Here is a 9,816-nt window from a genome sequence, read left to right as displayed (position 1 = left end):
AAAACTAAGAATAGCTACCGTATGATCCAGCAATCCCGTTCCTAGGCATATGTGCCGAGAAAACGTAATTCAAAAAGATACATGCCCCCAGTGTTCACTGCAGCACTGTTGACAATAGCAAAGGCATGGAAGCAACGTAAATGTCCGTCAACAGAGAAAAGGAAAGAAGATGTGGTACATATATACAATGAAATATTACTCAGCCATGAAAAATAATGACATAATGTCATTTGCAACAATATGGATAGACCTAGCAATTATCAGGAGTGATGTAAATCATACAGAGAAATAAATATCATATGATATCACATATATGTGGAATCTAAAAAATCATACAAATGAAATTATTTCTAAAACAGAAAGAGACTCACAGGCATAGAAAACAAGCTTATGGTCACCAAAGGGGAAAGGTGGGAGGGGAGGGAGGGATAAACTGGGAGTCTGGGATTAACATATATATACTGCTGCTGCTGCTAAGTCGCTTCAGTCATGTCTGACTCTATGCGACCCCATAGACGGCAGCCCACCAGGCTCCCCCATCCCTGGGATTCTCCAGGCAAGAACACAGGAGTGGGTTGCCATTTCCTTCTCCAATGCATGAAAGTGAAAAGTGAAAGTGAAGTCACTCAGTCGTGTCTGACTCTTTGCGACCCCATGGACTCCAGATCACCAGTCTCCTCCGTCCATGGGATTTTCCAGGCAAGAGTACTGGAGTGGGGTGCCATCGCCTTCTCCAATATATAGATACTACTACATATAAAATAGAGTGTCAACAAGGACCTACTGTATAGCACAGGGAGCTCTACTCAACACTCTGTAATAATGTCTATGAGAAGAAAACCTGGAAAAGAATGGATATATGTATAACTGAGTCACACTACTATACACTGAAACTAACACAGCACTGTAAATCAACTATACTCCAGTATAAAATAAAAATTAAATTAAGAAAATAATTTTTTAAATTTTGATTGCTCAGCAAAAAAGACTGAGAAAATGATTAAGTAAGATATATGTGTACACAGAAATGTAAATTGGAACAGCCACTATAGAGAACAGTATGGAGGTTCCATAAAAAACTAAAAATAGAGCTGTCATATGACCCTGCAATCCCACTCCTGGGCATATATCCAGAGAAAAATATGGCCTGAAAAGGTCCATGTACCCCAGTGTTCATTGAAGCACTATTTACAATGGCCAAGACATGGAAACAACCTAAATGTCCATCAACAGAGGAATGGATAAAGACGATGTGGTGTATGGGTACAATGGAATACTACTCAGCCATTAAAAAGAATGAAACGAGGCCATTTGCAGAGGCATGGATGGACCTAGAGTGCCATGCTGTGTAAGGTAAGTCAGATGGAGAAGGAGAAATGTCATATGACATCCCTTATATGTGGGATCTAAAAAGAAATGATACAAATGAACTCACTTGTGAAACAGAAAAAGACTCACAGACTTAGCAAATGAACTCATGGTTGCCAGGGGGAACAGACGGTTGGGGATTTTGGAAAGGGCATGTACACACTACTATGTTTAGAGTGGATCAGAAACAGGAACCTACTGAATAGCACATGGAACTCTGCTCACTGTTACGTGCCAGCCTGAATGAGAGTGGGGTTTGGGGGAGAATGGATATATGTATATGTATGGACGAGTCCCAGCGCTGTTCACTTGAAACTATCACAACAGTGCTAATCAGCTACACCCCAATACAAAACATTTTGGTGTTAAAAATAAATAAAAATTTTTTTTAAGATATGTGTGTACATAATTTAGCTCTATGGGCTTCCTTGGTGGCTCAGTGGTAAAGAATCCACCTGCCCATGCAGGAGATCTGGGTTCAGTCTCTGGGTCAGGCAGATTCCCCGGAGGAGTAAATGGCAACCCACCCCAGTATTCTTGCCTGAGAAATCCCATGGACAGAGGAGCCTGGCGGGCTACAGTCCAGAGGGTCGCAAAAGAGTCGGACAGGACAGAGCGACTAAACAAAAGCAACAATTTAGCACTGTATTCAGCACGTACTATGTATTCAGAAACAGTTTGTATTAAGGTAAGAAAATCAGTGGGTAGCAAAGAACTAGATCCATGAATAAAGAAAAAGTCCTACACAGAACTAGGACGATTTCTCTAAGAAAGCCCATTTCTCCAGTGCCCAATATAGAATTCACACTTAACAACAGACCCAGAGGCAGGCATGCCTAGATACTCTTCACACGTGTTAACTAATTTATGTAACACTCCAGCAAAGTTTTTGAAACAACTGCTGCTGCTGCCCTGCTAAGTCACTTCAGTCGTATCTGACTCTATGCGACCCCATAGACGGCAGCCTGCCAGGCTCCACCATCCCTGGGATTCTCCAGGCAAGAACCCTGGAGTGGGTTGCCATTTCCTTCTCCAATGCAGGAAAGTGAAAAGTGAAAGTGAAGTCGCTCAGTCGTGTCCGACCCTCAGTGACCCCACGGACTGCAGCCCACCAGGCTCCTCCGTCCATGGGATTTTTCAGGCAAGAATATTGGAGTGGGGTGAACTGTGTGTTCCTAAAACAGGCCAAGTTTTTTCTTGACTTAAAGTCTTCATACTCCAGTAACATCATGGGTGGACCCTGAAAGCATTATGCTAAGTAAGATAAATCAGATAGGGAAAGACAAATATTGTATGATATCACTTATATGTGGAATCTAAAAAAGCCAAAGTCTTAGAAACAGAGAGCAAAATGGTAGTCACCAGGGGAGGAAGGCTGGGGTTTGGGATGAAAGTGAAAGTGAAGGTCACTCAGTTGTCTGACTCCAGGCCAGAATACTAGAGTGGGTAACCATTCCCTTCTCCAGGGGATCTTTCCAACCCAGGGATCGAACCCAGGTCTCTTGCATTGCAGGCGGATTTTTTACCAGCTGAGCCAGGAGGAAAGCCCAGGGGTTTGGAATCGAAGCTGTTTAAGGATACAAAGTTGCCATGAGTAGTCAGTAAGTCCCCGATATCCATTCCACAGTGTAGTGAATATGGGCAAAGGTATTGCCTTAAAATCACCAAATTGCAAAAGGACTGGAACTTAATTATTCCAACAATTAAAAAGAAATGATAATTATGTAATGCGTTAAAGCCTTAATTATACACTACAATGACGATCTTCTTATATAAACGGATCAATCTTTCAGACTTGATCCTCACACGTATATATGGCCTGTACCCTCAGCTCCTTTCAGAACCCTTATCTGTGAGTCGCCTAGCCTCTGAGGTCTTCCATGATAACTTAATATAAAATTAACAGTCCCTACCCTACCCATCCACCCACCCTAAAGAGCAATGTCTGCTACTCTCCACAAATATCTTCTGACATACTCCATATCGACTTGACATTTTCCGACCGTCTGTTTCCCCTACAAAAACATAAGGGGAACAATGGAAGGCCTTGTCCATTTTGTTCATCCCTGTGTTTTCATCTCCTTGAATGGCTCCTGACCCATAGTGAGAATTCGTAACTATTTGAATAAACAGTAGGAAGGTATCTTCTCTTCACCTCCTTTCATTAGTCTTCAGGGACAAAAGTAAACACTCAATGCCATTTCTTGTCACTATTGTTATTCTTATGCTCCATTTTTTTCTAAGAATGTTTTAAAAGTGTCAAGATGAAATTTAGAGCCTTAAATTTAAAATACAAACCTACAACATTTGGCTCAGACGGTAAAGCGTCTGTCTATAATGCGGGAGACCAGGGTTCGAGCCCTGGGTTGGGAAGATCCCCTGGAGAAGGAAATGGCAATCCACTCCAGTACTATTGCCTGGAAAATCCCATGGACAGAGGAGCCTGGTAGGCTACAGCCTATGGGGTCGCAAAGAGTCAGACATGATTGAGTAACTTCACTTTACGACATTAATGTACAATTTAGGCCTTATAAATCATGAAGTTATTCTTGATGCTTTTACTCCATGCAGTGCACAAAGCACCGACCATTAATTAACTCAAAAACAGTTTCCTGAATTCAATACACTTACTCTCATCAATTCCCTTACATTCCTTAAATTTGAAACAGGACAGTGATATGGGGCTTTGTCTTAAAAATCATTAAGCTTCTCTTTATCCTGCATAAATTCATAACCCTGTGAGTCACATCAACATGTATAAACAAACTGCCCCACGAACATGGTTTATTAACCCCTTACCTAGAGAACACTTTGGCCTTCAGTCAGGCTAATATCTCACCTGAACTTCTTCCAGCCCTTCTAGCCAGCCATTCTTGGCATAGATTGGGTTCTATTGAAGAGAGATTACCAAATTTTGCTTAATATAACAAATACCCTTCCCCCACCCAAATTAACACATAAACATCAAATATACATTTATATCATAAGTAGATTTAAAGTATCTAACTAAGGCCATTTCTCTTATACACATTCACACAGAATATCACTGTCTGGATCAAGAAGTAGGCAGTTTTCAGAATAACTAGTGTGGTACTTCATGAAATGTTCATGAAGTGAAGTGTGAGTTACTGCTCTTATCCCATCAAACTATAGTTCTAGTCTCTGGCTTCAGGAACAAAAAAAAAAAAAAATGGAGAAGACATTTTGGAAACATTCCATGTGATAGAGAGAGAGAACTGCTAATACGTGAGGATCAAGGCTGCAGTGTGTCTAGCTCCTCGGTGTCCTGAAGCCTCAGTAAAGATAGATTCTGGACCCTGTCAAATGAAACGGGCTGGCTTTTCTGTGGTATTGGCCTTATGGACCAGCATCCCCAAGGTTCTCACTTCTTTCTGCTGCAACTCAGAGCCTGAATTTTCACAGGGCCAAGTCCAGTCCATACACTCACTGGCTGCACATTACAGAATGTCAGGGAGACCAGGAAAGGGTCTGACTTCTAAAATGTATTACTGCCATTTTTCTAACAATTGAATAAGACTATTCAATATCCTACCCTGGGCATAATGGGCTAATTTACAGCACATACTAGCCTGGTTCAGTAATACAGAAGAAAAAGTAAAGACAAAATTTCATTCTTTTAGCTGTTTGAGAATATTGCCCTGCCAAATGAAAAAATACCTCTTAAGTTCAGGGCATTTTGTGTAATGCTTGTATTTTTTTATATGCTCAATTTCAATATGCAATTTAGAACTCTGAAAATCAGGACAGGTCTTTTGTTCCTACTCTTTTGTGCCCAGAGTAATTCATGTTGTTGAAGTCATATTTGCCATTACCCGGTGGACTTTTTTGTTGTTGCTAAAGGTAGGTTATTTTTCCCTTTTCTGGGATCTTCTGTTCCACGGTTAGTGTACTAAGGAAATAAAACATCAGAATTTTTACTAGAGAATATGCTCAAATCTAAATTCTAAATATGTAAATGTGAAAGTATTAGACTGAAAGACAAATCCTGGTACATGACTACTAACCACATTCATAATAATTAGTATGTATTATAAACTGGCTTTATGCCAGGCACCTGCCAGGCCACCTCACATAAAATAAACTTACACTTCATACAGGGCCTTTCTCTCCAGACATTCCTGCAAATATTCACTTAGTTTGTATTTCCATGTGATAACTGGAAGGCAAGGACTACTTCTCTTTCATTTACATAAAGAAAAATTGTGACAAAGGTCATATTTTGCTCCTGATAAATTCAAGTAACAGCTTAATGTTTCAAGGAAGTCCAGTGTCTTTATATGCTTCTACTTTTCCCTCATAAAATATTTTATATGAAATTATATTTACCAAGTATTAGACATCTCAAGTGTTTTCTCATACAGTATTTCATTAGAACCTCAGAATCCCTCTCCAGTTTGAACAGCAATATTTTGCCCATCTTCCAAAAGTAAGCATAACTCTATTTTTGTGTGTGTGTTAAACTTTTTAATCCCTTTGTTTGAAGCAGTCTTTCAAAGGCCCAGTTAAGCTGTAGTTTTCATATTTGTTTAGAATAAACACATTTCTAGGGTATCTGGAATCCCCGTGATCCATCACATAGAAAATACTAGCACAGATGGAAAATGAGTTCCATTTTGATAAATGAATATATTTGCAGGAACATGGAGTTGCAAAGAGTCAGACATGACTTAGCGATTGAACAACCACAGGAATGCATGCCCACGAGCAGATGGTTTTCCAAATGGCCACACTTGAAAATTTGCTATTTATTGTCACTTCGTTTTCTATTGTTCTTGTATTTGTCAGTTTTGTGAGACGTGATAGATCATTAATTACGACTCCACTAATCTTAAATTTATGTTATATTGGATGAAGAAAGAGTTGGCCTCTTCTTTCACCTACCTGTTCCTTCCTTCCTTTTTTTCTTTCTTTTCTTCATTTTCTTTCTTCTTACATTTTCCCTCTTGACTTCCTCTCTCTTTCTGCTTTCTTTTTTATAATTTTTAAAAGTTTTTTGCTTTGGCTTTTTTATTTAGTCTTTATCTTATATTGGAGTATAACTGATTTACAATGTTGTATTAGAGTCAGTTGTATAGCAAAATGAGTCAGTTACATATACACATCCATTCTTTTTCAGATTCTTTTCCTGTATAAGTTTATTACAGGATATTGAGTAGACTTCCCTGTGCTATACAGTAAGTCCTTGTTGATTATCTGTTTCATATATTCTGGTGTGTATATGTTAATCCCAAACTTCTCATTTATCCCACCCCAACCCTCTTTGTCAAAGTGACTGATCTGAGTTTCACATAGCCCCAGCTCTGGCCTTCCAATAGGTATCATACTCTTTCCTCTATATATACTACATCAAAAACTTGACTCTTTATTGTTCTATAAAAATTTAATTGTGTATTGCTCCCATGTCTTAAAATCATCAAGAAATTTTCACTAGACATCAACACCCTCTACTTCTCTCTCTTTATAAGTTAAAACCATAAACACCATGAGACTGGCTTTCTAGCCAACATACTAGAACTTATACTAAATTTACCTTTCAAAGCCATCACCTTAAGAATCCTTTGTCCTGTTACAACCATACCTCGCTGATCAAAGTATGTTTCAAATGTTTTGGGAATGACTTTGAAAACCAGATTACAAGCCACAAAAGAATGTCCCTTTCTTGACTTAATAGTTACACCCCGTTTTTTAAAAAATTAGTGACAATTTAATCTCTCACTTTCTTTACCAGCTGAGACTCTGTTTTTTTTGAATCTCTCCCAAATGTAATATTTGCATTCAAAGTATGAACATTTTTCTCTGTTAAATATAATTTTTAAAGCTTGCCATGGTCTTGTAGGACAATTCCACAAGAGAAATTCCAAGAATGACTTATCCAAAGGCAAGACCCCTGAAATGAATATAGAGGCTGCCAAACTGATGTCTTGGATGGGACTATCTTTCCCTTAGTTTTGAAATTTTATTAAAAAATGAATTTTTGAACCTTACAGTCACACATCAAGTATATATGAGTCTGCCTATACACATGGTGCTTACATCTATGAAAGGAGAGACGGTTCCCATGGCTGCCTAAACGAAGTCCTCTAGAGATAGACAGTGATTTTCTGAACTAGCGATGCTTCGGTTGACAAATGACATCTGTTTCTTCCCATTAAGCAAGTTTCAGTTCAATCTACCCATTTTCCCATTATGCCACTTTTAAGAGAAAAGGATCATTTTAACCCCAGTAAAGCATGTCAATAAATTGCCCACTGTCAAAATGCAGAAGATGTGTTACAACACCTCTTTCCTTCCTAAGAAATAATACCTTTCTGACATTTTGACAAGTTAATGAAGCCTCTCTTTCCCATCTAAAAAAGTCAGTTGGCATTCTTTCATCAAATAAGTTTCCAAGTGTTTCTTCATTTGACCCTCAAAACACCTTTTAACACATTTTTATGAATGATGTCAACTGGTATGCAAGCCACTTGGTATATTCCCAGACCCTTTAAAATAATTCCATCATATTGGCTAATCCTAGGGGGTCTCTCCAGAGCTAAGTGAACTTGTAAAACTATTCATAAAAAAGAGTCTCTTATTTCTGTCTCTACTTCCTTTAACACCCTGGTTTTATTTTACTTGGACCAAGAAATACATCAAATCTCAAAGCTTAGAATATTGGTCTATTTTTCAACTGCTTCAAGGAGCCTGTTCTCTCTACCCTCATCCTTCTTACTAATAAATTTGATTAAAGCAAATTCCCCTTTGTGAAACCAGAAACCAAATTTTTCTGCTATACTCCCAATGCTTGCATTTGGCTTCAGTCTTCATTAATTAACCACTTGAATCTTTAAAAGTCTTCACCTCTTTTTCCCATATGTATATATTCTTCAAAATTTTCTCAGCAGCTGGTTGATATGTTTAGTCTTGCTTGAAATTAACTTTCCACTTTTATTGTTCCAATTATTTGGCAGGTTTTAGGTCTTTATAATAAGTCCCCAGAACCCTTTGAACTTGTTATGCTTTTTATGTTTGTGCTTAATATGTTTCCTTAGCAACACTTCAATTCTGCTAACCCTGTTCCAAGAGATTTAAAGAGTGAGCATGTCTGAGATATGAATGTGACGATGACTGTCATAGGTTTTGATGTTTTGATGATCCTCAAAACAGTTTTTGAGTTATGGTTGCAATCAGAACATATACTTTTTATCTCAATCCTATTTTTGTAACCAATGTGCTTCCTATATTTCTTTGATTCATTTCTAATTCCTTAAGATTTGGTTAATTAATAAGGTCATGGAAATATTACAATAGGAAGATTCTATCAATTCTAGAAAAACCAATATTTTCCACAAATCTCACTATTTTAGCTATTTTAAACACATAAATTAATCAAGAAGACTTATTAAAACTTCAACAATAAGTTAATTGAAGACTTCCCTGGTGGCTCAGACAGTAAAGCGTCTGCCTACAATGTGAGAGATCCAGGTTTGATCCCTGGGTCAGGAAGATCCTCTGGAGAAGAAAATGGCACCCCACTCCAGTATTCTTGCCTGGAAAATCCCATGGATGGAGGAACCTGGTAGGCTACAGTCCATGGGGTTGCAAAGAGTCAGACACAACTGAGCGACTAAACTTTTCAAGCCCTGATAATATTATCATTTGACAGGAGAAATAATATCTATTCATTCACTTAACAAGTATTGTGCTGTACTGTGCTTAGTCATTAAGTCGTGTCCAACTCTTTGTGACCCCATGGACTGTAGCCCACCAGGTTCATCTGTCCACGGGATTCTCCAGGCAAGAATACTGGAGTGGGTTACCATACCCTCCTCCAGGGGATCTTCCCAACCCAGGGATCAAACCCAGGTCTCCTGCATTGCAGGCAGATTCTTTACCGTCTGAGCCACCAGGAGAAACCCTGACAAATACTGGGTTCATCAAAATGTTCATTCAAGTGTTTTCAAACCATCTACTTACAACTATTTTAACAGCGTGGAAGACCTCTTACAAACTTTTTGGCCAACCCATTATTAATACGGTAGTATTAAATACAGACTTTTAAAATTATAGTACGCTGTACTGAAAAATTTTCATGGTTTCTTGTAGGTATTTAGACTCTGCTAGTTGGAGAAGGAACTGGCAACCCACTCCAGTGTTCTTGCCTGGAGAAACCCAGGGCCAGGGAGCCTGGTGGGCTGCCGTCTATGGGGTCGCAGAGTCAGAAGCGACTGAAGCGACTTAGCAGCAGCAGTCTTTGTGAATCCTAATGAATGGGGTTCCCATTGGAAATAAGTGGGGTGGTGTTTAGTAGTTCTCTGAGGCAGGACTGGTTAACCAACACATGGCACTCCCTTCCTATACAAACTCCTTAATGATTCAGAGAATGACTATCACTTATATGGAGACCAAAATTACAGTTATTAAAAACATGTATATGTTTCAAGCCAA

Source organism: Oryx dammah, unplaced genomic scaffold (genome assembly GCF_014754425.2).
Source record: "Oryx dammah isolate SB20612 unplaced genomic scaffold, SCBI_Odam_1.1 HiC_scaffold_4, whole genome shotgun sequence".
NCBI lineage: Eukaryota > Metazoa > Chordata > Mammalia > Artiodactyla > Bovidae > Oryx > Oryx dammah.
Note: the sequence above shows the minus strand (reverse complement) of the source record.